This window comes from Triturus cristatus, chromosome 4_1 (assembly GCF_964204655.1).
Source record: "Triturus cristatus chromosome 4_1, aTriCri1.1, whole genome shotgun sequence".
NCBI lineage: Eukaryota > Metazoa > Chordata > Amphibia > Caudata > Salamandridae > Triturus > Triturus cristatus.
The window spans coordinates 119,675,502-119,694,614 of NC_140585.1; the positions used below are offsets into that span (position 1 = coordinate 119,675,502).

General features: G+C 35.8%; 22 non-coding genes across 22 annotated transcripts; all 22 read left to right on the plus strand.

The window, feature by feature from the left end:
- The first annotated feature begins 2,059 nt into the window (after positions 1-2,059).
- TRNAD-GUC (transfer RNA aspartic acid (anticodon GUC)) lies at positions 2,060-2,131 on the plus strand. The gene has a single exon. It is a non-coding gene; the product is annotated as a tRNA-Asp (tRNA).
- Positions 2,132-2,761: 630 nt separating this feature from the next.
- Positions 2,762-2,833, plus strand: TRNAD-GUC (transfer RNA aspartic acid (anticodon GUC)). The gene has a single exon. It is a non-coding gene; the product is annotated as a tRNA-Asp (tRNA).
- A 625-nt stretch (positions 2,834-3,458) lies between these two features.
- Positions 3,459-3,530, plus strand: TRNAD-GUC (transfer RNA aspartic acid (anticodon GUC)). Its single transcript has one exon. It is a non-coding gene; the product is annotated as a tRNA-Asp (tRNA).
- Positions 3,531-4,180: 650 nt separating this feature from the next.
- TRNAD-GUC (transfer RNA aspartic acid (anticodon GUC)) lies at positions 4,181-4,252 on the plus strand. The gene has a single exon. It is a non-coding gene; the product is annotated as a tRNA-Asp (tRNA).
- A 1,327-nt stretch (positions 4,253-5,579) lies between these two features.
- Positions 5,580-5,651, plus strand: TRNAD-GUC (transfer RNA aspartic acid (anticodon GUC)). Its single transcript has one exon. It is a non-coding gene; the product is annotated as a tRNA-Asp (tRNA).
- Positions 5,652-6,278: 627 nt separating this feature from the next.
- TRNAD-GUC (transfer RNA aspartic acid (anticodon GUC)) lies at positions 6,279-6,350 on the plus strand. Its single transcript has one exon. It is a non-coding gene; the product is annotated as a tRNA-Asp (tRNA).
- A 642-nt stretch (positions 6,351-6,992) lies between these two features.
- TRNAD-GUC (transfer RNA aspartic acid (anticodon GUC)) lies at positions 6,993-7,064 on the plus strand. The gene has a single exon. It is a non-coding gene; the product is annotated as a tRNA-Asp (tRNA).
- A 640-nt stretch (positions 7,065-7,704) lies between these two features.
- On the plus strand, positions 7,705-7,776 carry TRNAD-GUC (transfer RNA aspartic acid (anticodon GUC)). Its single transcript has one exon. It is a non-coding gene; the product is annotated as a tRNA-Asp (tRNA).
- A 652-nt stretch (positions 7,777-8,428) lies between these two features.
- On the plus strand, positions 8,429-8,500 carry TRNAD-GUC (transfer RNA aspartic acid (anticodon GUC)). The gene has a single exon. It is a non-coding gene; the product is annotated as a tRNA-Asp (tRNA).
- Positions 8,501-9,134: 634 nt separating this feature from the next.
- TRNAD-GUC (transfer RNA aspartic acid (anticodon GUC)) lies at positions 9,135-9,206 on the plus strand. Its single transcript has one exon. It is a non-coding gene; the product is annotated as a tRNA-Asp (tRNA).
- A 640-nt stretch (positions 9,207-9,846) lies between these two features.
- On the plus strand, positions 9,847-9,918 carry TRNAD-GUC (transfer RNA aspartic acid (anticodon GUC)). Its single transcript has one exon. It is a non-coding gene; the product is annotated as a tRNA-Asp (tRNA).
- A 641-nt stretch (positions 9,919-10,559) lies between these two features.
- Positions 10,560-10,631, plus strand: TRNAD-GUC (transfer RNA aspartic acid (anticodon GUC)). The gene has a single exon. It is a non-coding gene; the product is annotated as a tRNA-Asp (tRNA).
- A 630-nt stretch (positions 10,632-11,261) lies between these two features.
- On the plus strand, positions 11,262-11,333 carry TRNAD-GUC (transfer RNA aspartic acid (anticodon GUC)). Its single transcript has one exon. It is a non-coding gene; the product is annotated as a tRNA-Asp (tRNA).
- Positions 11,334-11,960: 627 nt separating this feature from the next.
- Positions 11,961-12,032, plus strand: TRNAD-GUC (transfer RNA aspartic acid (anticodon GUC)). Its single transcript has one exon. It is a non-coding gene; the product is annotated as a tRNA-Asp (tRNA).
- Positions 12,033-12,674: 642 nt separating this feature from the next.
- TRNAD-GUC (transfer RNA aspartic acid (anticodon GUC)) lies at positions 12,675-12,746 on the plus strand. The gene has a single exon. It is a non-coding gene; the product is annotated as a tRNA-Asp (tRNA).
- Positions 12,747-14,090: 1,344 nt separating this feature from the next.
- TRNAD-GUC (transfer RNA aspartic acid (anticodon GUC)) lies at positions 14,091-14,162 on the plus strand. The gene has a single exon. It is a non-coding gene; the product is annotated as a tRNA-Asp (tRNA).
- Positions 14,163-14,802: 640 nt separating this feature from the next.
- TRNAD-GUC (transfer RNA aspartic acid (anticodon GUC)) lies at positions 14,803-14,874 on the plus strand. The gene has a single exon. It is a non-coding gene; the product is annotated as a tRNA-Asp (tRNA).
- Positions 14,875-15,515: 641 nt separating this feature from the next.
- On the plus strand, positions 15,516-15,587 carry TRNAD-GUC (transfer RNA aspartic acid (anticodon GUC)). The gene has a single exon. It is a non-coding gene; the product is annotated as a tRNA-Asp (tRNA).
- A 630-nt stretch (positions 15,588-16,217) lies between these two features.
- TRNAD-GUC (transfer RNA aspartic acid (anticodon GUC)) lies at positions 16,218-16,289 on the plus strand. Its single transcript has one exon. It is a non-coding gene; the product is annotated as a tRNA-Asp (tRNA).
- A 641-nt stretch (positions 16,290-16,930) lies between these two features.
- On the plus strand, positions 16,931-17,002 carry TRNAD-GUC (transfer RNA aspartic acid (anticodon GUC)). The gene has a single exon. It is a non-coding gene; the product is annotated as a tRNA-Asp (tRNA).
- Positions 17,003-18,327: 1,325 nt separating this feature from the next.
- TRNAD-GUC (transfer RNA aspartic acid (anticodon GUC)) lies at positions 18,328-18,399 on the plus strand. The gene has a single exon. It is a non-coding gene; the product is annotated as a tRNA-Asp (tRNA).
- Positions 18,400-19,039: 640 nt separating this feature from the next.
- On the plus strand, positions 19,040-19,111 carry TRNAD-GUC (transfer RNA aspartic acid (anticodon GUC)). Its single transcript has one exon. It is a non-coding gene; the product is annotated as a tRNA-Asp (tRNA).
- The last annotated feature ends 2 nt before the right edge of the window (positions 19,112-19,113 follow it).

Below are 19,113 nucleotides of genomic sequence, written 5' to 3' on the forward strand. Positions count from 1 at the left end.
CTATTACGATTGAGATAAACGTTGAATTCAGTGATGGCCAAATTGCTTACAGATGTGTTAACTAAAAGTCAGAATATGCTCTGAATATTTCAATCTGCACAGACCATACCATCAAAAACAATTTACATCTGTAATCTAATGGAAAATGGAATGAAGCAGTGGGGAATCTTATGCTTCTGCTCAACTCTAGGGGCTGGATTTAGAAGTGGAGTGGATGCTTTTTGTTAGTAGTGACCCCTGGTGGTAAATGGTTATAAGCTGCAAATGTTAAAGTGAGCTGATTGTATATATATATATATATATATATATATATATATATATATTACCTACTGGCGGTCGCCAGTAGGTAGTTATAGTTAGGACCCCTTTTCCATAGGAAATCCGCAACATTCTATTTTGAATAACTTTGGCGCCGGTTGACGAATCCTCGCGAATTTCTCAAAATAGGTGGGGCGCTACGCTCCGCTCCTACCCTGAAAGTCTCGGGGGGATTCGTCAAGCGGGGGCTGAGATAAAAGGGGGGTCCCAAAACGCGTTTTTCCCATGCATTTTTCCATAGGACCTTTAGACAGGGCTACAGCCCGAACGGCTGAACAGAATTACTAGAAATTTGGCAGAGAGGTAGTCCCTAGGTCAAGGAAGTGCCTTTTGTAGGTTTGGTGTAAATCTGTTCAGTAGATTCTGAGAAAATAGCCTTTAAATCAATATATATATCTGAGCCAGCTTACGGTACGCTTACCGTAAGCTTACCGTACGCGTACGGTGGCGTGCGCGAGCGCGATTCTGATTGGCTGTTACATCTAAGTAAACATTCGAATCGGTCGAAACCAGGAAGCGGCGGCCGCCATTTTCTCTCTCGCACTCTGAGGGGGGGCTGTAAACAAAGGCAAAAAACATATAAAGGGGCTGTTTAGACAGCGCCCATGCACATAGCCATGTTAGTTGAGTCCTCAAAGATCCCCTAAGGCCAAAAACGGTAAATTTTTATTTTTTGAAAATTTCGCCGATTACGCTTACCGTACGCGTACGGTGCGCTTACGCTAAAAATTTTAATAAAAAAAAAAAAACACTCTCTGTGCATGGCGTATTATTGTCATCACTTACAAATTAAATTTAACAGATTACCTATCACAAGGAAGCGCATAATATGTCCTCCATGTGCGCACGGTGCGCTACGCGCACTGCGTGCCCACCTTGCGTGTACGGCACTAACTGCGTAAAGTGGGCGCGCGGTGCGCGAAGCGCACCGCGTGCTCACTGTGCGCGCACGGTGCGCGAAGCGCACCGTGCGCGCACGGAACGAACTGTGTTAAGTGGGCGTGCACGCCACGAATGGCGTAAAGTAACTTAGCATTTAAAAAACCGTACAAATTCACTGAAAAAACCATAGGTTTCACACACGTTATAGTTAGGAATTAGCATTTAAAAAACCTTGCAAATTCACTGAAAAAACCATAGGTTTCACACATGTTATAGTTAGCGGAAATTTTTACTGATAAAAAACCAATGAAATTCCCCCGTTATAGTTAGTGCAGGCAACTATAACTCACGCGACCGCAATCTTCTGCTGATGACATATGTGTCTTTATGAAAAAAAAATATTTGTAATATATGTATAGCTAAAAATGTATGGAAGAAGACATGGGCAAATAAGTGTCTAAATACAGTATTAGCATCAGCAGAGGATTGCGGTCGCGTGAGTTATAGTTGCCTGCACTAACTATAACGGGGGAATTTCATTGGTTTTTTATCAGTAAAAATTTCCGCTAACTATAACATGTGTGAAACCTATGGTTTTTTCAGTGAATATATATATACATATACATAGATAGATAGAAAGATAGATAGACAGATCGATAAATAGGTATTTATTTTAATCAATCATTTCTTATTAAAGCAGATTATTTTTGGCTAGGAATTTCTGATTTGTAATCATTTATGAAAAAAGATTGCTTTTCCTAACCAAAAGAAGCAAAGCTGCCTATTACAATACTGTGAATTCATTGAGGGCATGCCCTAACCTCATGGAGGTGAGCACTGTTGAACTGAAGCCAATATGTCCTCGTTAGTATAGTGGTCAGTATCCCCGCCTGTCACGCGGGAGACCGGGGTTCAATTCCCCGACGGGGAGACGATTCCTTTTATTCGCACAATTAAATAAAATGATGTACTTAATAACATTGTAAACTATATTTGTCATTATCCTTGTCTATTACGATTGAGATAAACGTTGAATTCAGTGATGGCCAAATTGCTTACAGATGTGTTAACTAAAAGTCAGAATATGCTCTGAATATTTCAATCTGCACAGACCATACCATCAAAAACAATTTACATCTATAATCTAATGGAAAATGGAATGAAGCAGTGGGGAATCTTATGCTTCTGCTCAACTCTAGGGGCTAGATTTAGAAGTGGAGTGGATGCTTTTTGTTAGTAGTGACCCCTGGTGGTAAGTGGTTATAAGCTGCAAATGGTAAAGTGAGCTGATTGTATATATATATATATATATATATATACATATACATAGATAGATAGAAAGATAGATAGACAGATCGATAGATAGGTATTTATTTTAATCAATCATTTCTTATTAAAGCAGATTATTTTTGGCTAGGAATTTCTGATTTGTAATCATTTATGAAAAAAGATTGCTTCTCCTAACCAAAAGAAGCAAAGCTGCCTATTACAATACTGTGAATTGATTGAGGGCATGCCCTAACCTCATGGAGGTGAGCATTGTTGAACTGAAGCCAATATGTCCTCGTTAGTATAGTGGTCAGTATCCCCGCCTGTCACGCGGGAGACCGGGGTTCAATTCCCCGACGGGGAGACGATTCCTTTTATTCACACAATTAAATAAAATGATGTACTTAATAACATTGTAAACTATATTTGTCATTATCCTTGTCTATTACGATTGAGATAAACGTTGAATTCAGTGATGGCCAAATTGCTTACAGATGTGTTAACTAAAAGTCAGAATATGCTCTGAATATTTCAATCTGCACAGACCATACCATCAAAAACAATTTACATCTATAATCTAATGGAAATGGAATGAAGCAGTGGGGAATCTTATGCTTCTGCTCAACTCTAGGGGCTAGATTTAGAAGTGGAGTGGATGCTTTTTGTTAGTAGTGACCCCTGGTGGTAAATGGTTATAAGCTGCAAATGGTAAAGTGAGCTGATTGTATATATATATATATATATATATATATACATAGATAGATAGAAAGATAGATAGACAGATCGATAGATAGGTATTTATTTTAATCAATCATTTCTTATTAAAGCAGATTATTTTTGGCTAGGAATTTCTGATTTGTAATCATTTATGAAAAAAGATTGCTTCTCCTAACCAAAGGAAGCAAAGCTGCCTATTACAATACTGTGAATTGATTGAGGGCATGCCCTAACCTCATGGAGGTGAGCACTGTTGAACTGAAGCCAATATGTCCTCGTTAGTATAGTGGTCAGTATCCCCGCCTGTCACGCGGGAGACCGGGGTTCAATTCCCCGACGGGGAGACGATTCCTTTTATTCACACAATTAAATAAAATGATGTACTTAATAACATTGTAAACTATATTTGTCATTATCCTTCTCTATTACGATTGAGATAAACGTTGAATTCAGTGATGGCCAAATTGCTTACAGATGTGTTAACTAAAAGTCAGAATATGCTCTGAATATTTCAATCTGCACAGACCATACCATCAAAAACAATTTACATCTGTAATCTAATGGAAAATGGAATGAAGCAGTGGGGAATCTTATGCTTCTGCTCAACTCTAGGGGCTGGATTTAGAAGTGGAGTGGATGCTTTTTGTTAGTAGTGACCCCTGGTGGTAAATGGTTATAAGCTGCAAATGTTAAAGTGAGCTGATTGTATATATATATATATATATATATATATATATATATATATATATATACATATACATAGATAGATAGAAAGATAGATAGACAGATCGATAAATAGGTATTTATTTTAATCAATCATTTCTTATTAAAGCAGATTATTTTTGGCTAGGAATTTCTGATTTGTAATCATTTATGAAAAAAGATTGCTTCTCCTAACCAAAAGAAGCAAAGCTGCCTATTACAATACTGTGAATTCATTGAGGGCATGCCCTAACCTCATGGAGGTGAGCACTGTTGAACTGAAGCCAATATGTCCTCGTTAGTATAGTGGTCAGTATCCCCGCCTGTCACGCGGGAGACCGGGGTTCAATTCCCCGACGGGGAGACGATTCCTTTTATTCGCACAATTAAATAAAATGATGTACTTAATAACATTGTAAACTATATTTGTCATTATCCTTGTCTATTACGATTGAGATAAACGTTGAATTCAGTGATGGCCAAATTGCTTACAGATGTGTTAACTAAAAGTCAGAATATGCTCTGAATATTTCAATCTGCACAGACCATACCATCAAAAACAATTTACATCTATAATCTAATGGAAAATGGAATGAAGCAGTGGGGAATCTTATGCTTCTGCTCAACTCTAGGGGCTAGATTTAGAAGTGGAGTGGATGCTTTTTGTTAGTAGTGACCCCTGGTGGTAAGTGGTTATAAGCTGCAAATGGTAAAGTGAGCTGATTGTATATATATATATATATATATATATACATATACATAGATAGATAGAAAGATAGATAGACAGATCGATAGATAGGTATTTATTTTAATCAATCATTTCTTATTAAAGCAGATTATTTTTGGCTAGGAATTTCTGATTTGTAATCATTTATGAAAAAAGATTGCTTCTCCTAACCAAAAGAAGCAAAGCTGCCTATTACAATACTGTGAATTGATTGAGGGCATGCCCTAACCTCATGGAGGTGAGCACTGTTGAACTGAAGCCAATATGTCCTCGTTAGTATAGTGGTCAGTATCCCCGCCTGTCACACGGGAGACCGGGGTTCAATTCCCCGACGGGGAGACGATTCCTTTTATTCACACAATTAAATAAAATGATGTACTTAATAACATTGTAAACTATATTTGTCATTATCCTTGTCTATTACGATTGAGATAAACGTTGAATTCAGTGATGGCCAAATTGCTTACAGATGTGTTAACTAAAAGTCAGAATATGCTCTGAATATTTCAATCTGCACAGACCATACCATCAAAAACAATTTACATCTATAATCTAATGGAAATGGAATGAAGCAGTGGGGAATCTTATGCTTCTGCTCAACTCTAGGGGCTAGATTTAGAAGTGGAGTGGATGCTTTTTGTTAGTAGTGACCCCTGGTGGTAAATGGTTATAAGCTGCAAATGGTAAAGTGAGCTGATTGTATATATATATATATATATATACATATACATAGATAGATAGAAAGATAGATAGACAGATCGATAGATAGGTATTTATTTTAATCAATCATTTCTTATTAAAGCAGATTATTTTTGGCTAGGAATTTCTGATTTGTAATCATTTATGAAAAAAGATTGCTTCTCCTAACCAAAAGAAGCAAAGCTGCCTATTACAATACTGTGAATTGATTGAGGGCATGCCCTAACCTCATGGAGGTGAGCACTGTTGAACTGAAGCCAATATGTCCTCGTTAGTATAGTGGTCAGTATCCCCGCCTGTCACGCGGGAGACCGGGGTTCAATTCCCCGACGGGGAGACGATTCCTTTTATTCACACAATTAAATAAAATGATGTACTTAATAACATTGTAAACTATATTTGTCATTATCCTTGTCTATTACGATTGAGATAAACGTTGAATTCAGTGATGGCCAAATTGCTTACAGATGTGTTAACTAAAAGTCAGAATATGCTCTGAATATTTCAATCTGCACAGACCATACCATCAAAAACAATTTACATCTATAATCTAATGGAAATGGAATGAAGCAGTGGGGAATCTTATGCTTCTGCTCAACTCTAGGGGCTAGATTTAGAAGTGGAGTGGATGCTTTTTGTTAGTAGTGACCCCTGGTGGTAAATGGTTATAAGCTGCAAATGGTAAAGTGAGCTGATTGTATATATATATATATATATATATATATATACATAGATAGATAGAAAGATAGATAGACAGATCGATAGATAGGTATTTATTTTAATCAATCATTTCTTATTAAAGCAGATTATTTTTGGCTAGGAATTTCTGATTTGTAATCATTTATGAAAAAAGATTGCTTCTCCTAACCAAAGGAAGCAAAGCTGCCTATTACAATACTGTGAATTGATTGAGGGCATGCCCTAACCTCATGGAGGTGAGCACTGTTGAACTGAAGCCAATATGTCCTCGTTAGTATAGTGGTCAGTATCCCCGCCTGTCACGCGGGAGACCGGGGTTCAATTCCCCGACGGGGAGACGATTCCTTTTATTCACACAATTAAATAAAATGATGTACTTAATAACATTGTAAACTATATTTGTCATTATCCTTCTCTATTACGATTGAGATAAACGTTGAATTCAGTGATGGCCAAATTGCTTACAGATGTGTTAACTAAAAGTCAGAATATGCTCTGAATATTTCAATCTGCACAGACCATACCATCAAAAACAATTTACATCTGTAATCTAATGGAAAATGGAATGAAGCAGTGGGGAATATTATGCTTCTGCTCAACTCTAGGGGCTGGATTTAGAAGTGGAGTGGATGCTTTTTGTTAGTAGTGACCCCTGGTGGTAAATGGTTATAAGCTGCAAATGTTAAAGTGAGCTGATTGTATATATATATATATATATATATATATATATATATATACATATACATAGATAGATAGAAAGATAGATAGACAGATCGATAAATAGGTATTTATTTTAATCAATCATTTCTTATTAAAGCAGATTATTTTTGGCTAGGAATTTCTGATTTGTAATCATTTATGAAAAAAGATTGCTTCTCCTAACCAAAAGAAGCAAAGCTGCCTATTACAATACTGTGAATTGATTGAGGGCATGCCCTAACCTCATGGAGGTGAGCACTGTTGAACTGAAGCCAATATGTCCTCGTTAGTATAGTGGTCAGTATCCCCGCCTGTCACGCGGGAGACCGGGGTTCAATTCCCCGACGGGGAGACGATTCCTTTTATTCACACAATTAAATAAAATGCTGTACTTAATAACATTGTAAACTATATTTGTCATTATCCTTGTCTATTACGATTGAGATAAACGTTGAATTCAGTGATGGCCAAATTGCTTACAGATGTGTTAACTAAAAGTCAGAATATGCTCTGAATATTTCAATCTGCACAGACCATACCATCAAAAACAATTTACATCTATAATCTAATGGAAAATGGAATGAAGCAGTGGGGAATCTTATGCTTCTGCTCAACTCTAGGGGCTAGATTTAGAAGTGGAGTGGATGCTTTTTGTTAATAGTGACCCCTGGTGGTAAATGGTTATAAGCTGCAAATGGTAAAGTGAGCTGATTGTATATATATATATATATATATATATATATATATATACATATACATAGATAGATAGAAAGATAGATAGACAGATCGATAGATAGGTATTTATTTTAATCAATCATTTCTTATTAAAGCAGATTATTTTTGGCTAGGAATTTCTGATTTGTAATCATTTATGAAAAAAGATTGCTTCTCCTAACCAAAGGAAGCAAAGCTGCCTATTACAATACTGTGAATTGATTGAGGGCATGCCCTAACCTCATGGAGGTGAGCACTGTTGAACTGAAGCCAATATGTCCTCGTTAGTATAGTGGTCAGTATCCCCGCCTGTCACGCGGGAGACCGGGGTTCAATTCCCCGACGGGGAGACGATTCCTTTTATTCACACAATTAAATAAAATGATGTACTTAATAACATTGTAAACTATATTTGTCATTATCCTTGTCTATTACGATTGAGATAAACGTTGAATTCAGTGATGGCCAAATTGCTTACAGATGTGTTAACTAAAAGTCAGAATATGCTCTGAATATTTCAATCTGCACAGACCATACCATCAAAAACAATTTACATCTGTAATCTAATGGAAAATGGAATGAAGCAGTGGGGAATCTTATGCTTCTGCTCAACTCTAGGGGCTGGATTTAGAAGTGGAGTGGATGCTTTTTGTTAGTAGTGACCCCTGGTGGTAAATGGTTATAAGCTGCAAATGTTAAAGTGAGCTGATTGTATATATATATATATATATATATATATATATATATATATATATATATACATATACATAGATAGATAGAAAGATAGATAGACAGATCGATAAATAGGTATTTATTTTAATCAATCATTTCTTATTAAAGCAGATTATTTTTGGCTAGGAATTTCTGATTTGTAATCATTTATGAAAAAAGATTACTTCTCCTAACCAAAAGAAGCAAAGCTGCCTATTACAATACTGTGAATTGATTGAGGGCATGCCCTAACCTCATGAAGGTGAGCACTGTTGAACTGAAGCCAATATGTCCTCGTTAGTATAGTGGTCAGTATCCCCGCCTGTCACGCGGGAGACCGGGGTTCAATTCCCCGACGGGGAGACGATTCCTTTTATTCACACAATTAAATAAAATGATGTACTTAATAACATTGTAAACTATATTTGTCATTATCCTTGTCTATTACGATTGAGATAAACGTTGAATTCAGTGATGGCCAAATTGCTTACAGATGTGTTAACTAAAAGTCAGAATATGCTCTGAATATTTCAATCTGCACAGACCATACCATCAAAAACAATTTACATCTATAATCTAATGGAAAATGGAATGAAGCAGTGGGGAATCTTATGCTTCTGCTCAACTCTAGGGGCTAGATTTAGAAGTGGAGTGGATGCTTTTTGTTAGTAGTGACCCCTGGTGGTAAGTGGTTATAAGCTGCAAATGGTAAAGTGAGCTGATTGTATATATATATATATATATATATATATATACATATACATAGATAGATAGAAAGATAGATAGACAGATCGATAGATAGGTATTTATTTTAATCAATCATTTCTTATTAAAGCAGATTATTTTTGGCTAGGAATTTCTGATTTGTAATCATTTATGAAAAAAGATTGCTTCTCCTAACCAAAGGAAGCAAAGCTGCCTATTACAATACTGTGAATTGATTGAGGGCATGCCCTAACCTCATGGAGGTGAGCACTGTTGAACTGAAGCCAATATGTCCTCGTTAGTATAGTGGTCAGTATCCCCGCCTGTCACGCGGGAGACCGGGGTTCAATTCCCCGACGGGGAGACGATTCCTTTTATTCACTCAATTAAATAAAATGATGTACTTAATAACATTGTAAACTATATTTGTCATTATCCTTGTCTATTACGATTGAGATAAACGTTGAATTCAGTGATGGCCAAATTGCTTACAGATGTGTTAACTAAAAGTCAGAATATGCTCTGAATATTTCAATCTGCACAGACCATACCATCAAAAACAATTTACATCTGTAATCTAATGGAAAATGGAATGAAGCAGTGGGGAATCTTATGCTTCTGCTCAACTCTAGGGGCTGGATTTAGAAGTGGAGTGGATGCTTTTTGTTAGTAGTGACCCCTGGTGGTAAATGGTTATAAGCTGCAAATGGTAAAGTGAGCTGATTGTATATATATATATATATATATATATATATATATATACATATACATAGATAGATAGAAAGATAGATAGACAGATCGATAGATAGGTATTTATTTTAATCAATCATTTCTTATTAAAGCAGATTATTTTTGGCTAGGAATTTCTGATTTGTAATCATTTATGAAAAAAGATTGCTTCGCCTAACCAAAAGAAGCAAAGCTGCCTATTACAATACTGTGAATTGATTGAGGGCATGCCCTAACCTCATGGAGGTGAGCACTGTTGAACTGAAGCCAATATGTCCTCGTTAGTATAGTGGTCAGTATCCCCGCCTGTCACGCGGGAGACCGGGGTTCAATTCCCCGACGGGGAGACGATTCCTTTTATTCACACTATTAAATAAAAAGATGTACTTAATAACATTGTAAACTATATTTGTCATTATCCTTGTCTATTACGATTGAGATAAACGTTGAATTCAGTGATGGCCAAATTGCTTACAGATGTGTTAACTAAAAGTCAGAATATGCTCTGAATATTTCAATCTGCACAGACCATACCATCAAAAACAATTTACATCTATAATCTAATGGAAATGGAATGAAGCAGTGGGGAATCTTATGCTTCTGCTCAACTCTAGGGGCTAGATTTAGAAGTGGAGTGGATGCTTTTTGTTAGTAGTGACCCCTGGTGGTAAATGGTTATAAGCTGCAAATGGTAAAGTGAGCTGATTGTATATATATATATATATATATATATATATATATATATACATATACATAGATAGATAGAAAGATAGATAGACAGATCGATAAATAGGTATTTATTTTAATCAATCATTTCTTATTAAAGCAGATTATTTTTGGCTAGGAATTTCTGATTTGTAATCATTTATGAAAAAAGATTGCTTCTCCTAACCAAAAGAAGCAAAGCTGCCTATTACAATACTGTGAATTCATTGAGGGCATGCCCTAACCTCATGGAGGTGAGCACTGTTGAACTGAAGCCAATATGTCCTCGTTAGTATAGTGGTCAGTATCCCCGCCTGTCACGCGGGAGACCGGGGTTCAATTCCCCGACGGGGAGACGATTCCTTTTATTCGCACAATTAAATAAAATGATGTACTTAATAACATTGTAAACTATATTTGTCATTATCCTTGTCTATTACGATTGAGATAAACGTTGAATTCAGTGATGGCCAAATTGCTTACAGATGTGTTAACTAAAAGTCAGAATATGCTCTGAATATTTCAATCTGCACAGACCATACCATCAAAAACAATTTACATCTATAATCTAATGGAAAATGGAATGAAGCAGTGGGGAATCTTATGCTTCTGCTCAACTCTAGGGGATAGATTTAGAAGTGGAGTGGATGCTTTTTGTTAGTAGTGACCCCTGGTGGTAAGTGGTTATAAGCTGCAAATGGTAAAGTGAGCTGATTGTATATATATATATATATATATATATACATATACATAGATAGATAGAAAGATAGATAGACAGATCGATAGATAGGTATTTATTTTAATCAATCATTTCTTATTAAAGCAGATTATTTTTGGCTAGGAATTTCTGATTTGTAATCATTTATGAAAAAAGATTGCTTCTCCTAACCAAAAGAAGCAAAGCTGCCTATTACAATACTGTGAATTGATTGAGGGCATGCCCTAACCTCATGGAGGTGAGCACTGTTGAACTGAAGCCAATATGTCCTCGTTAGTATAGTGGTCAGTATCCCCGCCTGTCACGCGGGAGACCGGGGTTCAATTCCCCGACGGGGAGACGATTCCTTTTATTCACACAATTAAATAAAATGATGTACTTAATAACATTGTAAACTATATTTGTCATTATCCTTGTCTATTACGATTGAGATAAACGTTGAATTCAGTGATGGCCAAATTGCTTACAGATGTGTTAACTAAAAGTCAGAATATGCTCTGAATATTTCAATCTGCACAGACCATACCATCAAAAACAATTTACATCTATAATCTAATGGAAATGGAATGAAGCAGTGGGGAATCTTATGCTTCTGCTCAACTCTAGGGGCTAGATTTAGAAGTGGAGTGGATGCTTTTTGTTAGTAGTGACCCCTGGTGGTAAATGGTTATAAGCTGCAAATGGTAAAGTGAGCTGATTGTATATATATATATATATATATATATATATACATAGATAGATAGAAAGATAGATAGACAGATCGATAGATAGGTATTTATTTTAATCAATCATTTCTTATTAAAGCAGATTATTTTTGGCTAGGAATTTCTGATTTGTAATCATTTATGAAAAAAGATTGCTTCTCCTAACCAAAGGAAGCAAAGCTGCCTATTACAATACTGTGAATTGATTGAGGGCATGCCCTAACCTCATGGAGGTGAGCACTGTTGAACTGAAGCCAATATGTCCTCGTTAGTATAGTGGTCAGTATCCCCGCCTGTCACGCGGGAGACCGGGGTTCAATTCCCCGACGGGGAGACGATTCCTTTTATTCACACAATTAAATAAAATGATGTACTTAATAACATTGTAAACTATATTTGTCATTATCCTTCTCTATTACGATTGAGATAAACGTTGAATTCAGTGATGGCCAAATTGCTTACAGATGTGTTAACTAAAAGTCAGAATATGCTCTGAATATTTCAATCTGCACAGACCATACCATCAAAAACAATTTACATCTGTAATCTAATGGAAAATGGAATGAAGCAGTGGGGAATCTTATGCTTCTGCTCAACTCTAGGGGCTGGATTTAGAAGTGGAGTGGATGCTTTTTGTTAGTAGTGACCCCTGGTGGTAAATGGTTATAAGCTGCAAATGTTAAAGTGAGCTGATTGTATATATATATATATATATATATATATATATATATATACATATACATAGATAGATAGAAAGATAGATAGACAGATCAATAAATAGGTATTTATTTTAATCAATCATTTCTTATTAAAGCAGATTATTTTTGGCTAGGAATTTCTGATTTGTAATCATTTATGAAAAAAGATTGCTTCTCCTAACCAAAAGAAGCAAAGCTGCCTATTACAATACTGTGAATTGATTGAGGGCATGCCCTAACCTCATGGAGGTGAGCACTGTTGAACTGAAGCCAATATGTCCTCGTTAGTATAGTGGTCAGTATCCCCGCCTGTCACGCGGGAGACCGGGGTTCAATTCCCCGACGGGGAGACGATTCCTTTTATTCACACAATTAAATAAAATGCTGTACTTAATAACATTGTAAACTATATTTGTCATTATCCTTGTCTATTACGATTGAGATAAACGTTGAATTCAGTGATGGCCAAATTGCTTACAGATGTGTTAACTAAAAGTCAGAATATGCTCTGAATATTTCAATCTGCACAGACCATACCATCAAAAACAATTTACATCTATAATCTAATGGAAAATGGAATGAAGCAGTGGGGAATCTTATGCTTCTGCTCAACTCTAGGGGCTAGATTTAGAAGTGGAGTGGATGCTTTTTGTTAATAGTGACCCCTGGTGGTAAATGGTTATAAGCTGCAAATGGTAAAGTGAGCTGATTGTATATATATATATATATATATATATATATATATATACATATACATAGATAGATAGAAAGATAGATAGACAGATCGATAAATAGGTATTTATTTTAATCAATCATTTCTTATTAAAGCAGATTATTTTTGGCTAGGAATTTCTGATTTGTAATCATTTATGAAAAAAGATTACTTCTCCTAACCAAAAGAAGCAAAGCTGCCTATTACAATACTGTGAATTGATTGAGGGCATGCCCTAACCTCATGAAGGTGAGCACTGTTGAACTGAAGCCAATATGTCCTCGTTAGTATAGTGGTCAGTATCCCCACCTGTCACGCGGGAGACCGGGGTTCAATTCCCCGACGGGGAGACGATTCCTTTTATTCACACAATTAAATAAAATGATGTACTTAATAACATTGTAAACTATATTTGTCATTATCCTTGTCTATTACGATTGAGATAAACGTTGAATTCAGTGATGGCCAAATTGCTTACAGATGTGTTAACTAAAAGTCAGAATATGCTCTGAATATTTCAATCTGCACAGACCATACCATCAAAAACAATTTACATCTATAATCTAATGGAAAATGGAATGAAGCAGTGGGGAATCTTATGCTTCTGCTCAACTCTAGGGGCTAGATTTAGAAGTGGAGTGGATGCTTTTTGTTAGTAGTGACCCCTGGTGGTAAGTGGTTATAAGCTGCAAATGGTAAAGTGAGCTGATTGTATATATATATATATATATATATATATACATATACATAGATAGATAGAAAGATAGATAGACAGATCGATAGATAGGTATTTATTTTAATCAATCATTTCTTATTAAAGCAGATTATTTTTGGCTAGGAATTTCTGATTTGTAATCATTTATGAAAAAAGATTGCTTCTCCTAACCAAAGGAAGCAAAGCTGCCTATTACAATACTGTGAATTGATTGAGGGCATGCCCTAACCTCATGGAGGTGAGCACTGTTGAACTGAAGCCAATATGTCCTCGTTAGTATAGTGGTCAGTATCCCCGCCTGTCACGCGGGAGACCGGGGTTCAATTCCCCGACGGGGAGACGATTCCTTTTATTCACTCAATTAAATAAAATGATGTACTTAATAACATTGTAAACTATATTTGTCATTATCCTTGTCTATTACGATTGAGATAAACGTTGAATTCAGTGATGGCCAAATTGCTTACAGATGTGTTAACTAAAAGTCAGAATATGCTCTGAATATTTCAATCTGCACAGACCATACCATCAAAAACAATTTACATCTGTAATCTAATGGAAAATGGAATGAAGCAGTGGGGAATCTTATGCTTCTGCTCAACTCTAGGGGCTGGATTTAGAAGTGGAGTGGATGCTTTTTGTTAGTAGTGACCCCTGGTGGTAAATGGTTATAAGCTGCAAATGGTAAAGTGAGCTGATTGTATATATATATATATATATATATATATATATATATACATATACATAGATAGATAGAAAGATAGATAGACAGATCGATAGATAGGTATTTATTTTAATCAATCATTTCTTATTAAAGCAGATTATTTTTGGCTAGGAATTTCTGATTTGTAATCATTTATGAAAAAAGATTGCTTCGCCTAACCAAAAGAAGCAAAGCTGCCTATTACAATACTGTGAATTGATTGAGGGCATGCCCTAACCTCATGGAGGTGAGCACTGTTGAACTGAAGCCAATATGTCCTCGTTAGTATAGTGGTCAGTATCCCCGCCTGTCACGCGGGAGACCGGGGTTCAATTCCCCGACGGGGAGACGATTCCTTTTATTCACACTATTAAATAAAAAGATGTACTTAATAACATTGTAAACTATATTTGTCATTATCCTTGTCTATTACGATTGAGATAAACGTTGAATTCAGTGATGGCCAAATTGCTTACAGATGTGTTAACTAAAAGTCAGAATATGCTCTGAATATTTCAATCTGCACAGACCATACCATCAAAAACAATTTACATCTATAATCTAATGGAAATGGAATGAAGCAGTGGGGAATCTTATGCTTCTGCTCAACTCTAGGGGCTAGATTTAGAAGTGGAGTGGATGCTTTTTGTTAGTAGTGACCCCTGGTGGTAAATGGTTATAAGCTGCAAATGGTAAAGTGAGCTGATTGTATATATATATATATATATATATATATATATATATATACATATACATAGATAGATAGAAAGATAGATAGACAGATCGATAAATAGGTATTTATTTTAATCAATCATTTCTTATTAAAGCAGATTATTTTTGGCTAGGAATTTCTGATTTGTAATCATTTATGAAAAAAGATTGCTTCTCCTAACCAAAAGAAGCAAAGCTGCCTATTACAATACTGTGAATTCATTGAGGGCATGCCCTAACCTCATGGAGGTGAGCACTGTTGAACTGAAGCCAATATGTCCTCGTTAGTATAGTGGTCAGTATCCCCGCCTGTCACGCGGGAGACCGGGGTTCAATTCCCCGACGGGGAGACGATTCCTTTTATTCGCACAATTAAATAAAATGATGTACTTAATAACATTGTAAACTATATTTGTCATTATCCTTGTCTATTACGATTGAGATAAACGTTGAATTCAGTGATGGCCAAATTGCTTACAGATGTGTTAACTAAAAGTCAGAATATGCTCTGAATATTTCAATCTGCACAGACCATACCATCAAAAACAATTTACATCTATAATCTAATGGAAAATGGAATGAAGCAGTGGGGAATCTTATGCTTCTGCTCAACTCTAGGGGATAGATTTAGAAGTGGAGTGGATGCTTTTTGTTAGTAGTGACCCCTGGTGGTAAGTGGTTATAAGCTGCAAATGGTAAAGTGAGCTGATTGTATATATATATATATATATATATATACATATACATAGATAGATAGAAAGATAGATAGACAGATCGATAGATAGGTATTTATTTTAATCAATCATTTCTTATTAAAGCAGATTATTTTTGGCTAGGAATTTCTGATTTGTAATCATTTATGAAAAAAGATTGCTTCTCCTAACCAAAAGAAGCAAAGCTGCCTATTACAATACTGTGAATTGATTGAGGGCATGCCCTAACCTCATGGAGGTGAGCACTGTTGAACTGAAGCCAATATGTCCTCGTTAGTATAGTGGTCAGTATCCCCGCCTGTCACGCGGGAGACCGGGGTTCAATTCCCCGACGGGGAGACGATTCCTTTTATTCACACTATTAAATAAAAAGATGTACTTAATAACATTGTAAACTATATTTGTCATTATCCTTGTCTATTACGATTGAGATAAACGTTGAATTCAGTGATGGCCAAATTGCTTACAGATGTGTTAACTAAAAGTCAGAATATGCTCTGAATATTTCAATCTGCACAGACCATACCATCAAAAACAATTTACATCTATAATCTAATGGAAATGGAATGAAGCAGTGGGGAATCTTATGCTTCTGCTCAACTCTAGGGGCTAGATTTAGAAGTGGAGTGGATGCTTTTTGTTAGTAGTGACCCCTGGTGGTAAATGGTTATAAGCTGCAAATGGTAAAGTGAGCTGATTGTATATATATATATATATATATATATATATATATATATACATATACATAGATAGATAGAAAGATAGATAGACAGATCGATAAATAGGTATTTATTTTAATCAATCATTTCTTATTAAAGCAGATTATTTTTGGCTAGGAATTTCTGATTTGTAATCATTTATGAAAAAAGATTGCTTCTCCTAACCAAAAGAAGCAAAGCTGCCTATTACAATACTGTGAATTCATTGAGGGCATGCCCTAACCTCATGGAGGTGAGCACTGTTGAACTGAAGCCAATATGTCCTCGTTAGTATAGTGGTCAGTATCCCCGCCTGTCACGCGGGAGACCGGGGTTCAATTCCCCGACGGGGAGACGATTCCTTTTATTCGCACAATTAAATAAAATGATGTACTTAATAACATTGTAAACTATATTTGTCATTATCCTTGTCTATTACGATTGAGATAAACGTTGAATTCAGTGATGGCCAAATTGCTTACAGATGTGTTAACTAAAAGTCAGAATATGCTCTGAATATTTCAATCTGCACAGACCATACCATCAAAAACAATTTACATCTATAATCTAATGGAAAATGGAATGAAGCAGTGGGGAATCTTATGCTTCTGCTCAACTCTAGGGGCTAGATTTAGAAGTGGAGTGGATGCTTTTTGTTAGTAGTGACCCCTGGTGGTAAATGGTTATAAGCTGCAAATGGTAAAGTGAGCTGATTGTATATATATATATATATATATATATATACATAGATAGATAGAAAGATAGATAGACAGATCGATAGATAGGTATTTATTTTAATCAATCATTTCTTATTAAAGCAGATTATTTTTGGCTAGGAATTTCTGATTTGTAATCATTTATGAAAAAAGATTGCTTCTCCTAACCAAAAGAAGCAAAGCTGCCTATTACAATACTGTGAATTGATTGAGGGCATGCCCTAACCTCATGGAGGTGAGCACTGTTGAACTGAAGCCAATATGTCCTCGTTAGTATAGTGGTCAGTATCCCCGCCTCTCATGCGGGAGACCGGGGTTCAATTCCCCGACGGGGAGACGATTCCTTTTATTCACACAATTAAATAAAATGATGTACTTAATAACATTGTAAACTATATTTGTCATTATCCTTGTCTATTACGATTGAGATAAACGTTGAATTCAGTGATGGCCAAATTGCTTACAGATGTGTTAACTAAAAGTCAGAATATGCTCTGAATATTTCAATCTGCACAGACCATACCATCAAAAACAATTTACATCTATAATCTAATGGAAATGGAATGAAGCAGTGGGGAATCTTATGCTTCTGCTCAACTCTAGGGGCTAGATTTAGAAGTGGAGTGGATGCTTTTTGTTAGTAGTGACCCCTGGTGGTAAATGGTTATAAGCTGCAAATGGTAAAGTGAGCTGATTGTATATATATATATATATATATATATATATACATAGATAGATAGAAAGATAGATAGACAGATCGATAGATAGGTATTTATTTTAATCAATCATTTCTTATTAAAGCAGATTATTTTTGGCTAGGAATTTCTGATTTGTAATCATTTATGAAAAAAGATTGCTTCTCCTAACCAAAGGAAGCAAAGCTGCCTATTACAATACTGTGAATTGATTGAGGGCATGCCCTAACCTCATGGAGGTGAGCACTGTTGAACTGAAGCCAATATGTCCTCGTTAGTATAGTGGTCAGTATCCCCGCCTGTCACGCGGGAGACCGGGGTTCAATTCCCCGACGGGGAGACGATTCCTTTTATTCACACAATTAAATAAAATGATGTACTTAATAACATTGTAAACTATATTTGTCATTATCCTTCTCTATTACGATTGAGATAAACGTTGAATTCAGTGATGGCCAAATTGCTTACAGATGTGTTAACTAAAAGTCAGAATATGCTCTGAATATTTCAATCTGCACAGACCATACCATCAAAAACAATTTACATCTGTAATCTAATGGAAAATGGAATGAAGCAGTGGGGAATCTTATGCTTCTGCTCAACTCTAGGGGCTGGATTTAGAAGTGGAGTGGATGCTTTTTGTTAGTAGTGACCCCTGGTGGTAAATGGTTATAAGCTGCAAATGTTAAAGTGAGCTGATTGTATATATATATATATATATATATATATATATATATACATATACATAGATAGATAGAAAGATAGATAGACAGATCGATAAATAGGTATTTATTTTAATCAATCATTTCTTATTAAAGCAGATTATTTTTGGCTAGGAATTTCTGATTTGTAATCATTTATGAAAAAAGATTGCTTCTCCTAACCAAAAGAAGCAAAGCTGCCTATTACAATACTGTGAATTGATTGAGGGCATGCCCTAACCTCATGGAGGTGAGCACTGTTGAACTGAAGCCAATATGTCCTCGTTAGTATAGTGGTCAGTATCCCCGCCTGTCACGCGGGAGACCGGGGTTCAATTCCCCGACGGGGAGAC